We start from the raw sequence: 25,261 nt of genomic DNA on the forward strand, positions 1-25,261 counted from the left end.
GGCTGCTCAGCTCGGGCTGACTCGAACCGCTGTTGCTCAGAGCTCAAACTCTTGAGCGAGCTCTTAACCAACTGAGCCACTCAGCCGGCCCTCCAGTTAGTTCTTATTTTCGGGGAAACAACGGTAGTAAATAAGCCATAGATATCTATGCACAGTGTAATGAATATAGACAACAATATTGTACTACAATCATCAAATTTGCTAAGAGACTAAAACTTAATTATCCCAACCGCTAAAAAGAAAGGATAATTATTAATTTGGTAGAGGTGCTCAATATCACTCCAACAGCAATCATATTACAATATATAAATTAACACATTGTACAACTCAAATTTATACAATGTTATATGTCAAATACATTCAATAAAAAAGACAAATGGCATAGTTTATCCATAAATAAAGTTTGGAACACCAAATCTAGCAATAATGACCTCTTCATGATGAGGTTATTTATGAACTTTTGTTTTCCAGTTTTACTTATTTATTATGTAAAAGGTTTGGTTCATAGGATATCAAGTTAGTTTTCAAGTGCAAAGCAGTGAACCTAGCAGTGGTTTCTAGATGGACAGAATGGTTAGGCTCACAGACTATGGATCAGGAAGACTGGGTTATGTGGTTGCTGACTTTCTGCCCGTTCAAGTTGCGCAATGCCTGTCAACTTCCGTAGACTTTGCTTAAAACGGAGGTAATGATGCCCACCTCATCTAGCTGTTCTGGTGTAAGTAAGGCATTTAGACAGCACTGCCCTCATAGTAGGAGCCCAAACAGTGATATCTGTCAGTATTACCTCCAAGCACAGATCAGGGCAGGCCTGCTTTAAGGAACTGCAAAAATGCATTAATTTGTAGCATGTATTAGATGCAGATCATGTGCTAACCTGGGCTTTTCCCTCTGTGAGTCTCCCTCCAATCTACTTAATTACCATAACCTACATTGACAGAATCCATGAGGTCTTGCAGCAAAGGAAACCAAATCAACAAAACAACTAGACTTATTTCGTATTTAATTCATTCCTGAAGGTCTTTGAACTCACATCTCTCCTCAGGCAAATCTATGATCCTTTATTCCTCTCAAGTTTTTCTATCAAGGTCTAAACCAGCCAATAACTAGAATTTAAAAATACAGGGTTACTGACTGCTGTTAGAAAATAAAACTCTCTGCATTTTCAAAGATTGAAAAAATAAAGCAATAATCTATTTTACACAAGGACAAATTTCCTTGTGCAAATTTTGAAAACATTCAAATGTGTAAAGTTTTCCATGTGTAATATCTACCCCATTAAGACAAATTCTCTCCATGGATGAAGACTTTATTTGATCATTAAGGAAAGCCTCAGACACTTGCCTTGGACATTCTAGTTTAAATGACAATTACAGTGTTTTGTAGTGTTTTGTTTTGTTTGTTTTTTTAAGATTTTTATTGGGAATTGGGGGATGGGAACAGTGCTGGGGAATTGGGGGAAGGGGAACAGACAAGTTGCTGTCCTTTTGTTCTTCAGTCTAGTTGTGGAGGACGTTGCTTCACTGGCCCAAGTTGGCACCATCATTGCGCTCTTCCCGGGTGAGGCAGATCAGTCGCCGGCTTCTGGATGGCCGCTCACTGCGGCTGCTGGCTGCTCACGCTGACTGCTGGCTACATACGGTAGCCCATGGCAACCCACTGCAGCAGGGGCTGCAGCCTATGCCATCACCAGCGACTCACAGCAGCCCAGCCCCAGGTTGAGCTGTTGTTCAGCATATTAGCTGTAGAGGGCAGTGTCACCGGCCCTCATATGTGGGATCTGAACCAGGCCCTCTGGCATCCCAAGCCAGCTCTTAACCACCACGCTACTCGGCCGGCCCCATAGTGTTTTGTTTTCTGAGGGGGACAAATAAACAACTTTACCATCTTCTAGTCTAAGTATTCTCACTAAAATGTCAACTTGGCCCAATTACATTCATTTTTCATGTAGGAAAATAGCAGGGTTGACTCCACACTGGTGCTGTGTTGTGAATACAAGCTTCACCATTTAATTTCTGTGTCTGGAAGGAGAGGAGCTTATAATTATTCCATGAGGTATAACTATAATTAGGTTTTCAAATACGATAGGTATCCCTACGATCCAATTGTAAAATAACAGCGAGTTCTGATACTGTGTGATTGGTGGGCTTTTTTTTCCCCTCCTTGAACCACCACATTCCTCAAACCTTAGGATGCATGAGAAAATCTTATGGTTAAAAAAATGTTCTTTTAAATAAGGAAACGAATCTAATACAAACTGTTACTAGTATGTAACATTAATGGGAATTTCACACATACTTGTTGATGCTTAAAAATTATTGTTAAGGCTATGAGTTATGTCCGCCAAAATAGGTAACTGGCAAGTTTAGGTTAAGTAAGTTTAACCTTTGTGCCTCTGGTGATGCTAATAAGACTTTACGATAACATAACTTGCTAACTGAGGCCATTCAGGGCACTTTACACATGCTCCTTCATGCTTCTATTTTGCAGAAGATGAAACACATAGTCAATGGGCAGGTCTTACTCAGGTGTAAGCAGCAGGTTTGTTTGTGTGAGCGGGTGGGAGACAGGGGCGGAGTCCAGGTATGCTGACACTCGTTTCCTGAACCATCCTCAAAAAATGAGTAAGATATTTCTTGACCTATATAGGATAGTGTGTGTGATATGTACTATGTAATATTCTATATAATGCCATATTCCCACTTTGCTGTACTGCTCCCATTCTGGGGAGGGAGATAAAATGAAAATAAACACTCTCAATTCTTGGTTGTGTAATCTAATTACTGGAACGAGCCCTGCTCATTTAAAATCACAGTTACAGGTTCTTTTTTTTTAAGATTTTTATTGGGGAATTGGAAGAAGGGGAACAGACAAGTTGCTGTCCTTTTTGTTTGTTCTTCAGTCTAGTTGTGGAGGACGTTGCTTCACTGGCCCAAGTTGGTACCATCATTGCGCTCTTCCCGGGCGAGGCAGATCAGTCGTCGGCTTCTGGACTACCGCTCACTGCGGCTGCTGGCCGCTCACGCTGGCTGCTGGCTACACACAGTAGCCCATGACAACCCACTGCTGCAGGGGTTGCAGCCTACGTCGTGGCCCACGACTCACGGCAGCCCAGCTCCAGGTCGAGCTGTTGTTCAGCATCTTAGCTGTAGAGAGCAGTGTCACTGGCCCTCATATGTGGGATCCGAACCGGGGCCCTCTGGCGTCCCAAGCCAGCTCTTAACCATCGCGCCACTCGGCCGGCCCACGGTTACAGGTTCTAAACACCAAATAATCTTGGAAACACCCAGAAGGTCTTTAGGGAAAAGACAAAGGGTATGAGAAACAGAATATGTGAGCACGTTAATAATGCATTTGTAAAATAGAAAATGTCTAATAATTTCATTCCAAAATATTTATCTCAAAAACAAATTTCCACTCAAACATACGCCCTGCATTACTAAAATCCTATGGAGTATGGTAAGGCTATGTTTAAGAAAAGAAGCGACTCCAGGAAATAAAGGAATAGAGCTTCAAATAAAATGGGTCCCCTTAAACAACTGATTCTCAGCTCCCAGGATTATCAGAAAACAAACAAAATTAGAGAATCTATTTAGAATCTGTAAGGGAAACAGAACTTTGAGTACTTGGAAATGTAAGAAGGAAGTTCACATTCCAGTAATTCTAGGTTTGTCCCCAATAAAGTCCATATCACTCATGTCTCACATGAAACCTAGAAGGGGACATTTAGCCCTTAGACAAAATGTTGTATGTCTACAGTGTTGGAAACTGATGATCTAACCAACTGTAAAAATATTAGTACAAGTGAAGAAACTGATATTCAAAAAGACAGAGCTCTTATAAGTAGTAAATCTCCCCCCATATAAACATCTATAACAAGTATTCTATAGACTTTTTAGGTGCTTGGTACTGCACATTTTTAATTTTTCAGATTATTCCCTTTCCTTGTATACAAGTATTGTTACCATGATGTTGCTTCTAATTTGATATAAAAAGGTTAGCAGGAGGAGAGAAAATTTATTCCTTCACTGATTTAAAAATAACTCAAGCTGTAAGAGATTTCTAAAGCAGACTCCCTCTTCTTTTTTCTAAAATACATACGAAGTCAGTTGTGGAGGATTATCAAATAAAGGGATGCAATGCAATTGCAGATTTTGAAATTAAACAAACAAAATCCAAGCCACCTGAACGAGTCAGTAAGTTCTGTCTCCAAGTTTGGTTTTTGTTTGTTTGTTTTGTTTTTTGAGGGGGAGACCTAAAGGAGGTCTTTATTGAGATTTTTAAGATGCTTACTCCCTCTGTCTCCCCCTCCCTCCAAATATATGTGCTGGAACAAATGTAAAATAATCACTCTTCTTAGAAATGCGGGCCTACATAGATTAATTATTAGCCTCCAACAATCCAACAATTCCAAGAAGTAACCAGTTTGAAATCCGAAGCAGAGAGGTTACATGATTTATTAGTAATTCCGTAAGTCATTTTTCCAACTTGTTCTTTCCTGGTCTATGCTGGACGTTAGGGCTGCATTTGCCTAAAAGTAGCCTACAAGAAGAAAACTCAAAAACAAGACAAATCCCGACTGCCAACAACCAATCACAATGAAGTTCCCTGTTTCTTCAGTAAATGACAGAAATCCTCCTGTGGATGGCATTCAACTCTTGGGAGAAAGAAACAATAAACATGAGATTCCATTTTGAAGTCCTAACTACTGTAAACCTAACCTCACATCAAATCTTTTGCAAAATCTGTGTAACTAGTCATGCAAACTAAGCCCACCATAGCTAGTCTTTCATTAACTTTCTGGGCACTACCATGATCACTCCTCTTTGGTGATACCCAAAACTGGTTTTTCACTTTATTATAACATGTTATCATTGGCAAAGCACGGAAACAGTGTTCAAGATTCAAGTCTCACACAATTTTCATTTCTTTCAATATGTGTTTCATTTAAACACAGAAATGGATGTGAGTGCACTTTGTTACTCCCCGGGGGCCACAGGAATGGCCATGATAACCATCTATATGTCAGGAAGCTTACAGTTAAGGAAGTAGGAAATCAAAAGCTACACTGGATCTGTGATCTCTCCCACAGATCTTGGAACTAGCATATCAACCACAACAAGATGACTTAGAATCAGCATCTTACTATGCCAAAAAATACTTTACTCCAAGAGCAGTGGATATATTCAGGAAGCAGTTTTACTGCGTGGGCTCATTGCTAATTTCAAAATATTCTGTATTCATGACTCATAAGTCAACTTAAGTTTCACAATATAAGTTCTAAACCCTGAACATAAGTTTAATGTTGACAAATAAATACCTGGGTTTGTTTTTTTGTTTTTTTTTAACACACAGCCTCTTTCAACTATAAGGCTATTATTTAAGTAAACTACAAGTATTCATAATTTTTTGTTAAAGGGTACCCAACATGCTTAAAGGAATACATATACTTGCCAATAGGATCAGGACAATTAACATAAAACAGGGACTTTGTCCCCCAAAATAATATCCCTTAAAAGGATCTGAGTTAATGAAATGCAAGCTTGCTCAGAAGTAAAAAAGGCTTTAAAGCTTTAATTCTGTCTTTGCAGTGCTAATATCATTGCCAAGTGAGTGTTACTCCTTAGAGGAGGGGAGAGTTGGGTTAAAATATCTTTTCCCTTCAATCCTGATTTATTATTTCCTAAAAAAAAAGCACAATTTCTGCCAAGAAGAGGAAAACAAGGCTTAGCTTTCACATCCAGGGGGGGGGAAAAAAAAAAAGAGTAGCAATCCTTTTTGCATATAATAATCACTGTTATTTAGCCCACTCAAGTAAAACACAAAACCAAAGAAAGGAATAAGGAATCTATAGTCCTGACAGAATCTGCAGAAAGGAAACAAGAAAAACCACGTTTAGAGAAATTTCCAGAACATTTTCAGCTCTCGTCAGAAATAAGCCATTATTGTATTTTCTATGACCTGTTTCACAGGAAAGAGATGTCTGTCTTCCACCATTCTGTCTGTCTGAATAAAATAATGTTTGAAAAGACCCAAGAGGAGCTGGCTATTTTACAAAATTGTCGAACCTTAGTGTTGAAAAGACCTAAGCCAACGTGTAGATGCAAGCACTCTCTCAAAGCTTGCCTATTTTCTGATGCATCTGGATGAATTCTGCCACCTCCTCGAAATGGCTAGACTTACTAGCTTACTGGAAGGGCCCGCCTCCCCTGAGTCAGACTGCCTATCCCACCCCAGTCTCATCACCAGTTGAGGACTCTCCTCAGGGATCACACAATACAAGCAGCCTCTCTTTTCTACTTAGCAACCAGACAAACGTTTTCTAATAGCCATCCTGTCTCCCTTAACTTCCTGGGACATCAAGCTCCAGTGCTGCTTCAGACCACTCCTAATGGGACGCAATCTCCAAACCTATGGTCACACTATTTTCACACCCCCACACTGGAAGCCGTCCAGTTTGGCAGCATTCCTCTCCAAGTGCAGTGTATGGAGTCCAGCATGAGAATCTCTGCCACAGAACACAAAGAGGCCTTTATCTCCAGGAAACAGGACACCACCTTGCATGAAATCTGCTAACCGCGGTTAGGTTCACTTTCCTTACCTTTCCCTGAGCAGAACATCACATCTGGGCTCAGGAAGCTCTTGTCAAACCAAGTCATCTTCGTTTTTTAGTGGACTTTTTTCAAATGTAAATTCACGACATGACAAAAAGCCCTGTTGATTAAAATGTTACCCGCGTCACTGTACCGTGTCATCTTGTACGGATTATTTTCTAAATTTTGACTGTCATCAGTTGTCTCTCCCAGCTTTGTCTCAACCGCAACTCCCAGTAACGATAAAAATGCTGAGTCAGAAACTGGCGATGAGTGCTTCTAAATCCCAAATCATTTCCTCCTGGGGCACTTTTTTTTTTTTTAACAGAGAAAACACAAATTTTTATAAAGTAATTGTTTTAAATAGAATGAACGGTTTCACTAGGCTGAGCGATCTGGTGAACAGAAACATAGAAGGAAGGAATGACTGGTTACAAACAGTTCTTTCTGTTGGAATGAGGATGATAGCCATCTTTCCCAGCATTGATGTCCTTGCTGCTGCTATCTTGATTGCACTCAGCTGTGTGCGTTATCTCCAGGAGTTAACAGCAGTCTTAACAGGAATGCCAGCTAATGTGTACAAGTTGCCAGTTTTAAGTCATTTACCATAATATACACCTAAGCACTCAGTGTTAACCAGATGGGTATTGTTAAGCAGCCCTGGTATCAAATTAAATTTGTGGAGACACTGCCATTCCCAAAAGACGCCTGTCTGCCCTGCTCAATTTTGTGAGACAGAGAGTTTATCTAAGGCACTTAGCAAAAGTTGCCCGTAAACTGCCTCTTTAATCAGTGATTTCCATAACACACAAAATTCAGAAAGTATTATAGTTCTTCAGTTTTGAAGACCTGGAGGAGAGAAGTAGGAACCATTAGGCCATTGGCTGCGGCCAGCTCCATCTCCCTGTTCTAACAAAAGACACTAGAAGATGGTCTCACAGGTGGAGAGAATTATTCAGGGAATCAAATGGGGAGCAGCGATGTAAATGATATGAATGGCACCCCCTGGAGTTATGTGCGCTGAGTCCCTGAGTATAAGGCTCAAAGTGATTGGTAAACTTTCTTAGGGATCTTTTCCTTATCATCACCGATAAACTTCGTAGACAAGAATCATTTTCTATTCAATTCATAGGTCACTAATTCATAGAAAATCAATTTCCCCAGGAGAGTTAACTACAGAACGTGAGAGCTGCTTTCTGAGAACTCATCAAACACTGGGGACTTTTCCAACAGGTGTCATGTAGCATATTGGTCCCCTAATACGCTGGGCACTCTTAGCTTCTGCACTTCTGCAGAAAGCTTTACTGGGCACTCTTGGCTCCTACAGGACAGTTCATGAAGTCAGTTCATACATGGTAGATGGGTTATCCAGCCGGGCGGCCAAAGACCTTCAACCTCCAGACAGAGAGCAGTGAGGGCAACCTATTTGTGAGCCAGAAAGGGATGCAGAGGAACACAACACAGCAGGGCACAAAACAGCATTCACACCCAGCCCTGGTGAGCACAATCCCCAACCAGCTGGACAGAGTGGTGACAGAGGCAGCATTGTTGAAGGCCCCTGGGAGAGATCAGACCTGTCAGTCACCAATCTGAAGAAATTCCACTCTCTTCATATCACTGTAAGCCCGAGTTCATCTTTATTTTTAATTTGCCTCCTTCCCCCCACCCAGGGCAATGACCAGGGTCATGCCACAATATATTTAGTTCAGGGTTACCTAATCGCCTTGAACCATAGGAAAAGAGAAACTTTTTCCCCTGTGAGGAGACATGGGCTTGGAATCATCCCTTTAGAATTCCACTTGGGGTACAGTGGGCTGACTACGAATGCATTATTTCTCTCTTGTCCTCAGCCCTGTCTGTCCCTTTGTCCCAACCTCGATGTTCAATTGCACAGCTGGGCTTCTCTCAAGAAACCCAAGCAGTTGTTCTCTGCTCCAGGCATCCCTTCAATACACCTAAGCAGAGTGTCAGCATTCCTGGCCGCGGTTCAGGACAGCTCAGCCAGACACTGGCTCTGGGGTTGACCGGCAGGGGTTACTGCAGCAAAAGGGCATCTTGACATCCCCAAAACCTACTGCAGCTCAATTCTCTTCATTAGCAATAAGTCTCTCTATTCACAAGATGTGGAAGAAAAATGTCCACAATACTATCCCTTTGAAATGCAATCTGCAGGTGATCAGAATACAAAATATAGCGCCACCTCAATCTACTGACAACAGAAGTCAGAGACCAACAAACTCAACATTGGGCATTAGGCAGGTCCCCTGGTGAGTTAGTCAGAACAAAAGCCATGTTAGAACTGATTAGCAATATTTGACTCAAAAGCATTTCATTTTATTTTATTTTTATTTTAAAGATTTTTTTATTGGGGAATTGGGGGAGGGGAACAGCATTGGGGAATCAGGGAAGGGGAACAGACAAGTTGCTGTCCTTTTGTTCTTCCTTTTGTGAAGGACGTTGCTTCACTGGCTCATGTTGGTGTTATTGCACTCTTCCCGGGTGAGGCAGTCGCTTGCCGGCCATTGGACGGCCGCTCACCACAACTCACAGCAGCCCACAAAAGCTGACGCCAGCTGCCAGCCAGCCCCACTGCAGCCTACGCCATCGCCAGTGACTCATGGCAGCCCAGCTCCAGGTTGAGGTGTTGTTCACCATCTTAGCTGTAAAGGGCGCAGCATCACTGGCCCTCATGTGGGATCTGAACCAGCGCCCTGCTGCTGAGAGCCGGCATCCCAAGCCAACTCCTAACCAACGCGCCACTCGGCTGGCCCTCAAAAGCATTTTAGAGCCTGAGAAATTTGCCAATATCTAATCCATGCCATCGTTTTAAAGATAAGGCAACTAGGGGTTAGGGATTCCTGGTGGGGTCAACACATGCCTAGAACGCAGTTTGCTACTCAGCAATTAGGATCAATCCTATATTCAGCAGCCCTTTCAAAGTTTTCTAATATCAGTCTACTTATGGATGTGAGTCTATCAAAATGTATTTTTAAATAACAGAAAATCTATCCATTTAAAAATATTCTGCTTTATTTCCAGATGGCAGCTTGACACACAATCTTCACATTCTTTAGCAACACATTAACTTGGAAAAAAAACCCACTAATTTTGTAAAAATAGAAAAATGAAAAGCCAAAGTGAGTTGCCACAGAAACTGGCCAGCCAGCATATGAGCAGATGGGGCTCTCCCAGGACTTAAGGGGGCGGGCCATGCAGTAAAAGCTGCAGAAAAAAATACCTGGCCGTTCATCTGACTTAAATTACATAGTGACATCAAATAGGTGTTTGGGGTTTTTTCCCTTTTTTTTTGGATTTCCAAGACCTTCCATGCAGCCACCATCCTAGTTCTCAAACAATTGTCTAATTTACGATAATCCTTTCGAACCATGTCAGTTGCTGTTTGAAAATGAAAAGGATATAAATTATAAATAAAGCCCGTTCCTTCTAGCTAGGGCCAGGTTAGAAAGATGGTACTAGCAGAGGCCTGAAACGTAGGGTAACTGCAATTGTTTTTAGCATCATAGTGGCTGGGGATGGAAAGATGGACATTCCCCTTAGTTTAGGTGCCACTCCCTTTGGGAATTCTTCCTGTCCCCAGACCTGCATAGATGCTCCTACCGGACAATGAGGACCCTTTTCACGAGCTTTGAAATCAAACAGGAATGAGGTAGTACGCAGGCTCCACTACTTACTACATTGTTTTCACTAAGCAAAAAAGCGTTTTTTAACATTTTAATATCGCTGAAATTAGAGTATGTCTTACAATTAATGAATGAAATCTTGCATTCAGTTGGGTACTATCTCTGATCTTGAGCAAGTTATTTAACCTCTGCAAACCTTCCTCTCCTAGAGTTGCAGGAAGGCACAAATAACATAATCACGCAAACCCCTAACACACAACAGGCAGCACTGATATACCATTGCATTGTGCACACTGATGTGTCCAGTGTCTTGTACATGAGATGCTTAAGAGGTAAATAAATATTTCCATGTATTTAATGAAGCAACCCATTATGCATAGAAATTTAAATATAGTGCCTGGACCCATTCCAAGCTAACGTGTATGGGTGTCCCTGCTGAAACAGCCTATAGAAAAGATCAGAGGATTTAAGTACAGGAACCCTCAGGAGGGGCAATGTATGGACACTCAGAGCCCTTTGCAAGGACCTGCGGCTGCTTTAAGCAACCCACCCAGAGCCTCGGATTATTGTTCAGCCACCACATGGAGCCATTTATAGAGTCAAACTCCCTGCCGAGACTGAGCTCAGGTTCAAAGTTTGGTGGGGCCAGAGAGTACGGAAGGGTGCTTGTTACAAACCCAGTTATAGCTCATGGCATGTAATAATAGTTGCCTAGTTCTGAGCACTTCATTATGTTCCACTAAACCCTTCACAATAAACCTATGAAATATAACCAACCTCGTCAGCATTCCTGTTTTGTAAAGCCCAGCATTTAAGTCATGTCTTATTAAGTGGCAGAAGTCGGCCTGGTTCCAATGCCTGTGTCCGTCACTTTCTCCTCCATCAGCTGGAGAAGGAAGCACAGACTTCCCATGCTTCAAGGTCTCACCTTCAACACAGCCGAAGAGCATCCTCCCCCGAAGTGGGTCAGATCTTCCTGCTCCAGGTGAATGGAGGCAAAAGGGGGTAGACAGACAGGCGTTTCTGTGTGGAATGAGTGTTTCAGTGGGTTTCCACGCCCTGTTGGTGCTGCCTATGTCCGGACTCCGGCCAGCCCTAACAGGCAATGTTTTTGATTTAACCTTCTTCCACTTCTCTTGTTCTTCATTTATTTCCTATAGCTCCAGGCAACACCCTACAGATTACTTCTGGTTCTTCCTTTTCTTGAAAAGCTTCCTCCATCTTTTTCTTTTCTCTTTTTCTTTTTAAATTCTGGTTCTTCAAAAGTTTCTCTGCTAATAACAGTTGTTGGTCTTTACACAGTACTGCACTTCCTGGCCAAGACACTCTTCTTTACTCTTCGTTTGCAGACATGAGTCACACTGAAATGCTGTAGTTTAAAGATTCCTCATCTGAACTTTCCAGAACACCAATGATAAATGCACACATGGCAGGCATGTCAGCAAAATGGAGAAGCCAGAGGAAGGCGTGTACAATGTTATGACTTTCCTCGCTCCCAGTTAAGATGTGTGCTCCTGGCACTATCAGATCCCTGAGACGCTAAGGTCACACCCAGAAAGACCACCCAAGTAGAGAGAGAGTTTAAGACGTGTTGGACAGTCTCACCTTCAGCCTTTCCTCTATAGCAGAGTCACTATGCCACATTAATTTACCTCTCACCTCAGGAAACCTTGAGAGCTTAGTTCCTGCCATCTCCCATTTCTGGCCAATACAATAAGCCAGTGGCAGATTATCTACATCACATACAATCACCAAATCATCACCTCTTTCCAAAAGGTTCAGAGATGTGTGTGTTTTTAAGACAGAGCCTATCACCATGGCAGCTGGAGTGGTTCGGTTTCTGCAGAAGGAACGGTGACCTACCTATTTTTCTCTCCACTACACCCAGAATGGAAACGGGTTAGCAACATCTTCTATGAGCTCCGGGTAGTGATGCAGATCAAGGCAGGGCCAAAAGGGCTATGGAGGAATTAAGGGGACTTCCTAGGAAGTGAACCCCATTGGTCGGAACATAAGCACTCTATCACTGGGCTGTGTGCCCATCGCATCGGACTTTCCTTCCTCCAGTAACCACAACACAAACTACCGAGATGATGGGTCAGCGGCACACACTGCCTCCTTCACTTACTAGAAGATAAAACATAAAGAACCATAGATATGACTTAATACGCAGTTGGGAAAGACATTATGTATGTATGACTTTGGCCTTGTTTACTCAGCCCACAAACCATGCCAGACAGTTTCAGACATTTGCTGAATATAACTGGCTTTTGTAAATGCCAGAAAACTGATTCATTTTTCCAAAGCATATAACTCATCCTTTGGCAATGTAATTCCTAAATCATTATCCTCAACCATGACTAAAATACAGTATCAGGTGATTGGAACTGTGACAGAAGCTATACTCTCCCATATATGCCTTCCATCCTCAGGGTCCCCTGGAAAATTCTGGGTGTGGGGGACTGTATGCCTTACCTACTTGCCTGACTTCTGCAGGGGTGACTCACCAATTCTATAACCTCGAATTAAATATCCCAGAAACAACTGCATTTACATACCGTATTTCCCCATGTATAAGACGCTCCCATGTATAAGACGCACCTTAATTTGGGGGCCCAAAATTTGAAAAAAAATGTATTACATAAAGTTATTGAACTCAAGTTTTATTCATCATAAAATTCATACAACTCCTCATCACTTGCGGGAAACGCAAGTAAAAAAGTCTACAAACACTGTATAAGACACACCCAGTTTTTAGACCCCAAATTTTTCGAAAAGGAGTGCGTCCTATACATGGGGAAATACGGTACATATATGATTAATATTCTAAACATGCAGTAATTCGTGCTTGGGAAAAATTCTTCCATTATGGTCACCCATTTCACAAATATAGAAGCTGACCCCTGTCATACCATAATCAGGTGTAAATATTATCCAAGCATCTCATAAACTTTTGAGGGGCTAGAGATCTGTTTGATTTATCAATAATAAAGAGGTATGACTTCTTCCTTCAGTTTTGCTAAGGGACCCAAACTTTCTAACCTTACAGATAAAGGGACTTACCATACACTGGGATTTAGATGCTACCTATTATTGTTTCTTTTTTTAAGGAGTTAAGTTCTTTGGGACGAGGTAGTAGACACTGGTGTGTTCCACCCAGACCCCATTCTTAGGGCCACTGCGCCCATCTCTGGCTGCCGATGGCTCACTGGGAAGGCCCTCGGCCAGCGGCAGGGCACTGCTTCACCAGAAGTTATGCCTGCAGAAGGAGCTGCTAGCTGCCAACAACAGGCTGACTTGGGGATACAAAGGTCCAGCCCCTTGCCTCAACTGGGGACAACCTGAAGGACCAACCCAGCTCCAGGGATCCCCATTAGGGCAACTGGGGCCTCAGATACAACCGCATTGCTAGTCAGCTGCTCCTCCGCCCAGCCCTGCCGCCTCTTTTCCGTGCCCCTAAAATCCTTCAGGACCCAACTCCTGGTCTCAGTGTGCTTCCAGTAAACCCAGCCAAAGACAGGCAGTTTTCTAAGTGTAGAAAGTTATTTTTTCAATTGTTCTAAGGAAGTGAGAAGCCCTAGAGGGAGGTGTTCTATCAGAAGTCCTATGAAGGCCAAAAACAATCTTTGAAAAATCTTGTAATTCAGTTCAAAAAATGACAAACTTTTGATAATTGGTCCAGATGACTTTCTGAACACCAACCCAACACAGTGAACAGGGACAGGAGTTAAATGATGCCCAGGAGTTTCGCAGGTTCACAAGGAAGGAAGGAAGGAAGGAAGGAAGGAAGGAAGGAAGGAAGGAAGGAAGGAAGGAAGGAAGGAAGGAAGGTGAGACATCACCAGGCTAGTGATTTGCATGTCACACCATCACGTTGCATTGGAAGCTGGTACCAGAGCATGGGATGCCAAATCTGGGGTTTTCAGCCTTCACCATTAGAGTACGCCCCTCCCCGCTTAAGCCATACATGCTTTATAACCTCAAATCCTAATAAATCTTCATTCTAAAGCTACTGGAAAAGAACAGTTCTACATATAAGTACGAAAATGAGTCCTGAACACTTTATTCCCACAATTTCAAATTTTTAATAACAGGGAACAATTCCTGGAGCAGATATCAATGACTTTGTAGTATTTACTGTACCCCCGAGAAAGCAACGGCAGACAGGCCTGAGCAGGAAACAGGAGCTACTGTGACCACACCACCCAAGACGCAGCTCCATCTTCCAGAAAATTTCGAGGACCTGCCTAGTAGTCATCCAGTCTCTGGTCTAGTTTAGGGCCCGGGGATAGAGTTAGGGATGTCACAGGAGTACAGGTCGGACAAAAAGCAGGTACTTGCATAGGATCTGTATCTTATGGCCAGAGGTTTGGGTTCAGGATGTTAAAAGTGTAGATAACACACTCCCTCTGAAAAACTCAACTTAAAATCATACTACTGCTTAATGTTTTAAAGCTTTCTACACCTTGTCTCATTTGACCCTCACAGCCCTTCCTGTGAGGGCTGGGCTGGTGTTATCATCTCAATTATATGACTAAGTGACTTGCCCAGGATCACACAACCAATCAATGTTGGGATCAGATTCCCAGGTTCTTGGTTCAGGTTCTTTCCTATAAAATTCTGCCAATTTGCTATACAAACACACATACACATACACCTACATATACATATATAATTTATACATAAAACCCCAAAACTTTGCCTCCCTCCTTCTCCCTTTCTTGTTCCACGGAACAAGGACCATTGATGGCAAGTGGTCCTAAAAAGGGCCACAAACCACCATCAAAGTTCTCTGTCTTTATCTCTTCTCTCTCTCTCTCTCTCTGACTCAAAACATGCCAGACCATGTTGATACAGACCATAGCTTCTGAAGTATGGCTGATGAGAGGCTGACGGGATCAAGTTACACGACTACCAGTTTTCAATGTCTGGGACTAACCTGGTTTTATGTCAGTCTCACACACAAGAAGGGGAAAAAGAAGAAAAAGCTTTAAACAGCTCACTGATTTCTTAGACACAGTCATTGTTCTTAGGCAAGCCTTCCACCCTGGTCAGTAGTAGGTTTTGCTACTGTTATTTGAAGCACTTGGTGGATTTCACTCTTGCCAAGTTGGCATTTTGTTTCTGCAATGCGAAAATGCTTGGACAGCAGAGATCAGATGGGGATTTTCATGGTTTCGGTAACAGAAGCAAGCATCTCTGTGCCTCAAGTGGATGTATTACAGCTTGTGGGAGTGCTAATGAGAGCTAATTACTCATTTACTCCATAAGCCAACCAGCCAGCAACAAGAAATGCTTGGTAAAACTTGCTGGGTTCTCAGGCTTTGTTTCAAAGGGCTGTTGCCAACACAACTTGGCTGAAGTGATGGGCACTGGGCTGCTCGACTGGATTGGTATCTCAGGATCACAAAACATAGTCTCTAGTCCTTTGGATCCTGTAAATCAGTAGTCAAATCAGCACCAATTTTATTCTTCCAGACTTCATCTACTCTCTTTACCAATATCACCACTACCACCTCTCCCCCACCCCCGCCCCAAATGTCCACTTTGGCTGAAAATTAAGAAGCCAAATAATGAGCCTAGAATTTTAGGAAAACAATTGCCTACTGACCATTAAAATTGGGTGTGACATTCCATAGTGACCTACACTCAGTCTGCAATAGTCACAAGATTTGGCCAACAGTTCATTCACTTTGATCCTTGAACTCTAAAACAGAAGAGGGAGGGCCGGCCAAGTGGCGCGATGGTTAAGAACTCGCTTGGGATGCCAGAGGGCCCCGGTTCGGATCCCACATATGAGGTTCAGTGACACTGCCCTCCACAGCTAAGATGCTGAACAACAGCTCAACCTGGAGCTGGGCTGCCGTGAGTCGCCGGCGATGGCGTAGGCTGCAGCCCCTGTGGCAGTGGGTTGCCATGGGCTACCGTGTGTAGCCAGCAGCCAGCGTGAGCAACCAGCAGCCACAGTGAGCGGCCGTCCAGAAGCCAGCGACTGATCTGCCTCTCCCGGGAAGAGCGTGATGATGGTGCCAACTTGGGCCAGTGAAGCAACGTCCTCCACTAGACTGAAGAACAAACCGACAGCAACTTATCTGTGCCCCTTCCCCCAATTCCCTAGCACTGTTCCCATCCCCCTAATTCCCCAATAAAAATCTTTAAAAAAAAAAAAAAGTATCAACTACCTGTAAAGAAATGACTGGGTTATTGCCCTTCCAAAGAGCTGTGTGTGGTATTTACACAAACACATAGACAAAACATGTTTTATTTTCACTGTGAGAACAGTCCTAAACTGAGGGATTCATCACAAAATTCTCCAAGTGGAAAGATTTCGGAGAAGCAGGTGACATCCACAACAGAAAGAAAAACTACCAAACAGAAAAATAAGTAGGTGAGATAAAGAAATATTTCTTGCATTTAAATATGCATAATATTTACTAAAATTTCATGAGTCTGAGCAGCTTTACCAGTTATTCTAAAGTTTTTAAACAAAAAAGAACAGCAGCATTTTCAGCTTTGAGACCAGGAAACAATCATTACTGAGCTCCTACAATGAATGAACCAGGTACTGTGCTAGTCACCTTGAATGTATTATCTCAATTTAATCTTTCTATTATTCCTACAAGGTAAACATTGTTGTTCCCATCTTACACGTGAGGAAACTAAGACTCAGGTTGGGTACGTAACTAAATCACAAAGTTAAAACATGAATATGTTGGGATTCCATCCAAGACATGTCTGACTCCAAAACCTAAAACATTTGCTGCTACCCTCTGCCCAATAGCACCACAAAAAAAATTACAACCAGAAATTACAATGATAGAATTGTTTCATAAGTAGAGAGGATCTGGAGTCAGAAGCTGTAGATTTTAATTATGCATCTATTGAGTGATGGTTTCCTCCAAATTAATGGAGATGAAAATAGTATTTAACCTCATAAAGTTGTGGTGAGAAGCATATAAAAAGGCCCCAGTGAAAGGGCTTTGCAAAACAGATAAGCACTAGCTGTTATTGTTACCTCCCTCGCAAGCTTTGTGGCTAATGCAGCTGGAGAACTGCAACAGAAGGCTGTGGGCTCCTGTGGGTCCATCCAGAGCGGAGAGTTACCTGACGAGGCTCAGCCTGAAGCCTAAGAGAAAAAGGTGAGGAGTGGAGGGGATGTGGCCACAGTCTGCTCAGCCTACCTTCTCATGCACTAAACAAATTTTTTTTAAATGTTGTGGGGCAGCTCTGTACCAGACATAGCCACAGTCTGCTCCAGCTGCTGGTCCCAGATCCTCAGCCACTTTGGGAATCTAGGAAAGCCCTGCTGCCTTCAGTAAGCTCATTTCCACCCTAAGGAAAAGTAAATACAAAACAAAATCAAAGGAGCCTTGGTCCAACAAGAGCATCATCCTTTCTCATCAATTTTCCCTTCTCTCTCTCTGTCTCTGTCTCTGTCTCTCTCTCTCTCTCTTTCCCTCTCTCTTTCTCTCTCTCTCTCTCTCTCTCTCTCTCTCTCTCTCTCTCTCTCTCTCACACACACACACACACACACACACACCCCACACATACACACAAGATTTTTCTGTTATATAGTAGGTGTCCATATTAGAATAAGCACTTGAGGCCCATTTATCCTCAATTAGGAAACTCTATAGTGGTCACTTTGGGATAGAAATTTAAACACTGATGAAACAGTAGAGTGACTTTCAGAGCAGAAAGGGTTCATTTCAGTATAAACAAAGGAAGGTCAAAGACGCCAGGTGGAAAAGAATAGCAATAGAGTGGACTACATAAAAATTTTAAACTTCTATATGACTAAAAACAAAATTAAAAGACAGACAAAAATTAGGGAAATAAAAACTAGTTGAAAATATTTGCAATAACTATGAGAGGGTTAATAAGGGTTAATAAGTGAAATAGATAAACTATGACAAATAAGAAAAATTCTAACTTCCAATAGATAAACGGGGCAAAGTACATAGCTTGTTAAATAGGAAATATAGCCAAGTCATATAAACATGAATGATCGCATTAATATCAAAGAAAAAAGAAAAAAAAAGAAATACTCCTGGAAAATTATCAAATATTATTAAAATATCACTCTGCTAATGGCAGCAAATTTAGTAAAAACTTAGCAATTGATAGCAATATCAACTGAGATAGCCACACATGTCCACACCCTTTGATTCTACGTTTTGACCATCCATTGTAAACGATAATCTAAAATACAGAAAATGCTGACTGCATAAATATATTTATCAATTATTAAAAACAGGCTGTCTGCTCTGAAATGGGATTAAATAAATCATGAAACAGCCATAAATGGAATAAATTTACAGTCCTAGAAATAATATTTACAGATATTTTAGTAGTGTGGGGTAAGGCAAATAAAATACGTTAATTTTTTAAAATAGGACACAAAATCATATACTCAGAATATTTCGAGTATGGAAAAAATATGAATGAAAAAAATGAAACACACCAACAGTATTTGTACATTTGTGCAGGATTACTGATGACTTTTTTTTTTTACTGTCTTTGTGTTTTTTTCTATATTACTCATATATTCTATATGGTGCACATATTACATTTATAATTACAAAAAAATTTAAATAATCTCAACCGCAAATCTACAATAAACAACAGATGGAAATCCAACAGCTCTCCAAGCCACTCCCACAAATACCAAAACACTGTGCAATAGGCAGGTGAGGCACTAAGCAAGGGGAAAGGCGCATTGTTCTAAATCTCGGGCTAAAAAAACATCAGCGTTCTTGATCTGAAAACAAAAACTGCTCATGTCCCACTTATCAAAAGATATTTCAGAAATTCACTAACCAAAACATTCTCCATCAGAGGATTTAAATCCACACACCAAAATTAACTCCACAGAACAAACTAATTAAACAAGCAGGAAGTTTACCAGGAACACCCTAAAAAATTAATAATTGTTTTTACAGCTCTGATAAATCCATGCCAGCTCATGTTAGTACACAGTGTAACACACACAAACACCCTCCAGTGAGTCTGTCACCACTTCTAAACAGGAGAGCATGCAATGCTTAGCATAAGGCTTTTCCTTGGCAAGCACCACAGATACTGCTAAAATTAAGTCTTTTGGGGTCAACCCTCTCAAAAGCGGATTTTGCAATCTTTCAGATGGTTTTCTTAGCGTTAACAGTTAACTGGGCCAAACTCATTGCATTCATTACCTTGTTTACTTCTTCACAACCTTACAAGGCAGGGCTTCTCAACTTTGGCACTACTTTTTGGGCTGCATGACTCTGCTATGGGGGCCATCCCATGTACTGCAGGGTGTTTAGCAGCATCCCTGGACTCTACTCACAAATGTCAGTCCTCCCTCCACCCCAAGTTGTGAAACAAAAGAAAATGTTTCCTGACATTGCTAAATGACGCCTCCAGGGCAAAATCACCCTGGCTGAAAACCACACTACCAAGTACATACTAGTATTGGCCCCATTTTACAAATGAAAAGGAGACATAGCTATAGCCCCATCTAACTCCAAAGCCCAAGATCCAAAACTCCATATTGTAGCTGTGCACAGTTAGAAAGTGTGTCTTATAATATAACTGATGCACACCCATCTTTTCTGACTGAGCCTCCTCTGCGTCCCCACAGAGCCTTGTCTAGGACTCAACACATATCGGTCGAGTGAACCATTTCTTTTCCACATAAACATTACTGGGTCCCTGCTGGGTAACAGGGCCTGACAACAAAGGTGCAGTCATGGCTTTCAACAAGTATATAACCTATTTGAAGAAATAAGGCAAAACCAGAGATGATCCATTTGGAGTGTCAGTTTTGGAGAAAGCTCTTGTTTCCTCATCTGTAAAATGGAGACAATGCTAGTGCTGCTCTCGTGATTCACTGAGATAGCACAAGCAAAGTTCCCGTCACAAATTGCAACTTCAAAACCAACTACATGCCAAATGCGTGGCAATAAACAGGCATGGGAAGCATCGCAACATCTCAGAATCACTGGACTGGAAGGAACCTTCGAAAACCGCCTGAAGTCTGTACCCATTTGGTACCTGAGCGCTTAATACTCCAAAAATCTCCTTACCTGCTTAGCAGAGTTCATGGGCTGAGTTCTGACTGAGGCTCTCAGCAAAAGTTTCCTGAACTCCTTTAAGGGGGCCTGGAGGAAAGAGGGGGAGGTTAGCAAAGAGCAGAGCGATGGGTAAAGGAGACAGGCTGGGTGGACTTAAGGCACTCCAGGGGTGCAGAGGCTGGTCTGAAGCACAGGGCACAGGGAAGACAAACTTGGAGAAAGAGGTCAAGATCAGAATACCAAAGTGACCTCAAAGTGACCAGTAGTGACACTGGCCAGGTGAGACCTAAGAAATAGTCCTCCTGAAAAAGCAACCAAGGGCTGCTACAAAGCATACAATCAATTTACATTATGAAGGTAGAGAACTTAATTTCTCCGACTGAAAGATCAGCCTTTGAATTGCTTCAGGCATTCCCTGAGAACAACAAGTAGATATGGGCTTTACATTTACATAAGTGAAAGTGACAATTTTACCAGAGCAAAGGAGTCCATCTGCCCTAAAAGTAAACCTATATGATCTTCCTCCCCAAGTCTCACTCCTGTTCTTTAGGGCACCAGTCCAGCACCAGGAAACAAGAGCCCGGAGTAGCCAGATGTCTATGTAGAATCCGAATTTCAATAGGTGAAATCTCCCATGAGTATTGGCTTAAATTTCTTAAAATACATACTGTGTATATATGTCAAATCAAACCTGTTTCCATGGCGGTCTCCCCACCAGGACCATCAGTATGAGAACTTTTCTGTAAGCTATAGCCCACAGGAGGTCAAAAAAAGCTTTGCAGCAGGCAAGATGGCCTCATACTCAAGGTTTATTTGAAAGATCTGCCCGGCCAGGAGGTGTACAATACTAACTGTAGGTGTCCAGGTAGAAGACAACTACAGGGTCTGTATCTGAGATGATAGGGATGTGAACCACGGCAACAACAGAGGCAATCAAAGAGCTATTAAAACATATATCCGAAAGGCAAAAATGACAGTGCCGATGGCCCGGAGAGGGTCCCTAGCATACCAGACACGCACCCGCCCCATTGCCAACTGGGATAATGAAGGTGAGTCTTTAAGACCAGAGGGAAACTCCGGGTTAAAAGTGAGCTCTGACTTCTGAGGACAGGGCCACCTTCACATATTTGTGACTTTTGTAGTCACAAATTCCATGCTCAGAAAGGCTCCACAGTTGGTTTAATGCTCTGCTATGATCGTCTTGAGATTCTGAATAATTTTAACTCTGAACTGGTGTTTGCAAATTAGATCTGATGGGACAACGGAGAGTGCTTGTGAGCAGCGGCGATCCTGGTTAATATGTGTGACCACACCGTGCCTTGCTGCCCGCTTCATACAGAGTGTTGGCAATGCCCCACAAGCGCAGGATTTCCGTGGATTCATAATGCATGGGAGTTCAGCAAGACTAATGCAAAGTAAATGTGTTACAAATACAACTGAGTAAGCAGCTGGATAGGTGCTGACAGCGCTAAGACATGCTTTCCATTTGAAACAGAAATTGCTGTGCAGGCAGAAACAAGGCAAGGTCTTTCTAAGAAACACAAGCAACCAAGGAATCCTTATCACATCCTCTCTTAATGCTGTTATCTCCCTGTATTAGCCACCCACTTATGCTGAAAACCATGGCACCAAAGGAAATGGAAAGATGGAGAAAGCCCTATTTCTTTTTCCTTTCAGTCCTTCCTCACACCAGTCCTTCCTCCTATAAACCAAAGACTGAGAATGTGCGCAAATCAAGAAGTAAAATAAAAATAGTTTTATACAGTGTTTCTACTGTTTTTGTAACAACAGCATACATAAACATATGCAAATTACAAAATACATAGTGTGATTTCTGCATACATGGTAAAAGCTCTTATATTTGCATATCAAACTGATACTGCACAATATAAAGATGAACAGTAAAATTCATGCCAATAATTTTAATTTTTCTTCACTTAGGATGACGTTAAATAACAAATTAACACCATGATGAGTCAAGAGGGAGACTGTGTCAACAAAAAGGAAAAGCTTTCTATAGTAGTACTGACAGCACTTTTTTCCTGCTTTTTGAAGAAGGGACCACACATTTTCATTTTACACTGGGCTCCACAATTATGTAGCTGGCCCCATGGAGAACCATTTAACTCAAGAATATGATGCCTATCTAGTATATATGCTACACACACTTGAATAAGTTCTTACTATTGTCTTTCAAAGCAACCCCCAGGAGACCCACCTAGGGTGCTGATTTTCAGTACCACACTGTTAGTTACTAATCTGCTGCAGTTCTTTTCTCCCATCCCCCTAATGTTATTACAACAACAAATCTGCTGAAAGATCACAACCTAATGTCTATCCAACTCAAGGTCCCTCTAGAAATAATTAGTTAAACTGATGACCAAAGAAATCCTTACTGGGAGCAGCATTTAACGCAGAGGATTCTCTGTTAGACAACTCCCCTTCCTTACAGTGCTCTAGGTGCTGTAGCAGTTCGGTTTTAACCAAACGCAGCCTGTGGTTCCGGAACCAGGCCGTTTCTCACCCCTCACAGGGCTCATGTTCGACCCGGAAAGTTGTTCTGCAAACCATGAAGTCTCGTCTAAAAATTCCTCCTTTAAATACAGTCAAGCTTTCCTCTGTCTCATTTCACTCTCCTCTTCTTTTTTTGTACCACTACTTTCCACTTCAGTGAATTAATTTCCTGCCTGGAGACACGTCCTGGCAAATGTCTCAGTTTATGTTGTTTAGAGGAGACACTTCTGTCATTCTTTCAAATTTTTCCACTGTACCAATAACCCCCAGAGCCTGCCTCGCAGGAGCCTGGGTTACTTGTCTATCAATTTTGTTTCACTGCCTCCCCATTAGACTAAAGAAAAAAAAAAAAATGCAGGCTACCTGAGGTGAACGTACTCAACTTATCTCTTCCAATCACAATTTTTTTTCTATTTTCCCCTATCCCTTTTTCCATCCCATCTGAAGAAAGGCTCTTACAAAGGGATTTCAAGGCTAACCTGCCACTCTCCACTTGGTTTTGAATCTATTGCTGCCCTTTCCTCTCCGACTTTGTACCCATTTCCATCCCTTTCTTTCATATCACCCTATCTATCTGTATCTGCCTCAAACCCAAGTTATCATAGCAAGTCTCTCCTTGTTCAATTCCTTGAAAGGCTGGGCTAACGAGGCCACTTGTAATTCATCATCTTCTCTGTATTTCTCAAAAGTTCTGCATTCTGGATTTTATCTCTATTGTACTACTGACCCTGCTCTCCAGATTCACAAATGACCAGGCAGCTGGACTGGGACAGCTTCTCAGATCCGTCCTTATAATAGGTCTGCAGCACGGGGTGGCACAGGCCATCCACTTCTGTCGGGTGGGTTTCTCCCCTTTGCCGCCGCCACCCTCCACTTCTCTGGTCATTCCTGTTCTATCTCCTGTAATAACTTTTCTTTGGTCTGACTATGTCTAAATGTCAAGAATTCCCTGAAAGCTATGTACAGTCAGTCCTCACTTAATATTGCCAACAGGTTTTTGGAAAACGCAACTGTACGCACTATGACGCATAAGGAAACCCATTTTACCATAGGCTCACTGATATAAACAAAAGTTCCTATGGTTTATTTCTAGTCACAAAAACATCACTAACTGAAATAAAGACCCCAAATACTTCTAATATTAAACGTTGAAATAAATGTGAGCTATACAAACATTTAAGAAAGACAGATAAAAATTAAGATGATTTTTCCAACCCACTTATTCCTGTTCAGGGTCACGGGTGGATGGAGCCTATCTGGGCAGCTCAGGGCACCAGGTAGGCACCCACCTTGGACAGGACGCCCTTCCATCCCAGGGCACAAGCACACCCATACTCACTCAGACTGGGACAGCGTAGACACACCAATTCACCTCACATGCACATCTTTGGGATGTGGGAAGAAACCAGAAGACTGGAGTAAACCCACGCAGGCATGGGAGAATGTACAAACTCCACAGACAGCAGCCCCAGCCGGAAATTGACTCTTTTTTCTTCATCAAAGATATAATGAAGTGACATATTCAAGGACGTGCTGTACCTGCTTCTTTTTTTTTTTTTATTTTACATCCACTTCTTGGCAAGTTCATCTACTCTCACTCTTTCTGTAACAGCCCTATGGAGGTGACCCATCAATCTAGGAACTTAGGTTTGCCTAAATTCCAAACCTGAATTTCTAAATTCTTGCTTAACATCTTCATGTGGATAAGATCAACTAGCTGCTTAACAGCTTTTAATGGGCCAAGTGCAGAACTAAGCCACAGGCAATAATATGAAGAAGTTGAGACTACTGACCCTGGAGACTATACCTACCCGCATTTAAATCCTGAGTCCAACACACCCAATCTGCGTGACCCAGAAAATTCAATTAGCCTCTCTGGGTCTCAAATTCCTTATCTGTAATACAGAAGTGATAACAGTACCTTTTCTCAGGGCTAACGTAGGGATTAAATCAAAATTGAAATATGTAAGGTGCTTAGAACAGTGCGTATTACATACCTATGTGCTATGTAAGCATTAGCTATTATTATTGTCGTTGTTATTCTCCTAAAAACCTAATGACACAGGTACTATTAGTTTACCCATTTGCACACTGAGAAAACAATGGAAGGTTTTTGTGGGGCATGATGGAATCCCAAACTCCAGATGTTCAAATCTTAATTCATCCTATTTCTCATTAAAATTCAACTTTTGCTTGTGTGCCTTCCTTGATTAAAAGTGTTCTACCTCTCCCCATTCCCTTCCTACATATGCCTCAACTAACATCCAACATACTATTTCCAGAGTCATCTTTATAAAAATAATAGTTCTCATATCCCTCCCCACCTTCCACCAAAAAAAATCTCATTTTAAAACATAATCTTGTCATTCTCTTTAAAGACCCTCTAAGATCTGGCCCCAGTATCTTACCTTTCTCAACAGTACTGATCTTTCTATCTTATCTTTCTGTAAAACTAATG

At 41.9% G+C, this 25,261-nt stretch overlaps 1 protein-coding gene across 16 annotated transcripts in view; it reads right to left on the reverse strand.

Annotated features, from left to right (window-relative positions):
- PPFIBP1 (PPFIB scaffold protein 1) overlaps nucleotides 1-25,261 on the reverse strand; it is a 175,915-nt gene that overhangs the window by 140,815 nt on the left and 9,839 nt on the right. For 13 of the 16 annotated variants that reach the window (XM_019668042.1, XM_019668054.1, XM_019668050.1 and 10 more), the window contains exon 2: nucleotides 20,302-20,376. The exons of 2 other annotated variants lie outside the window; for them this stretch is intronic. The gene's annotated coding sequence lies outside the window, so the exon portion shown is untranslated. Of the gene's footprint in view, nucleotides 1-6,601; nucleotides 6,624-20,301; nucleotides 20,377-25,261 lie in introns of those variants that run through there. One more of the 16 variants, XM_019668046.1, reaches the window with a different exon arrangement.

Source organism: Hipposideros armiger, unplaced genomic scaffold (genome assembly GCF_001890085.2).
Source record: "Hipposideros armiger isolate ML-2016 unplaced genomic scaffold, ASM189008v1 scaffold_513, whole genome shotgun sequence".
Lineage (NCBI taxonomy): Eukaryota > Metazoa > Chordata > Mammalia > Chiroptera > Hipposideridae > Hipposideros > Hipposideros armiger.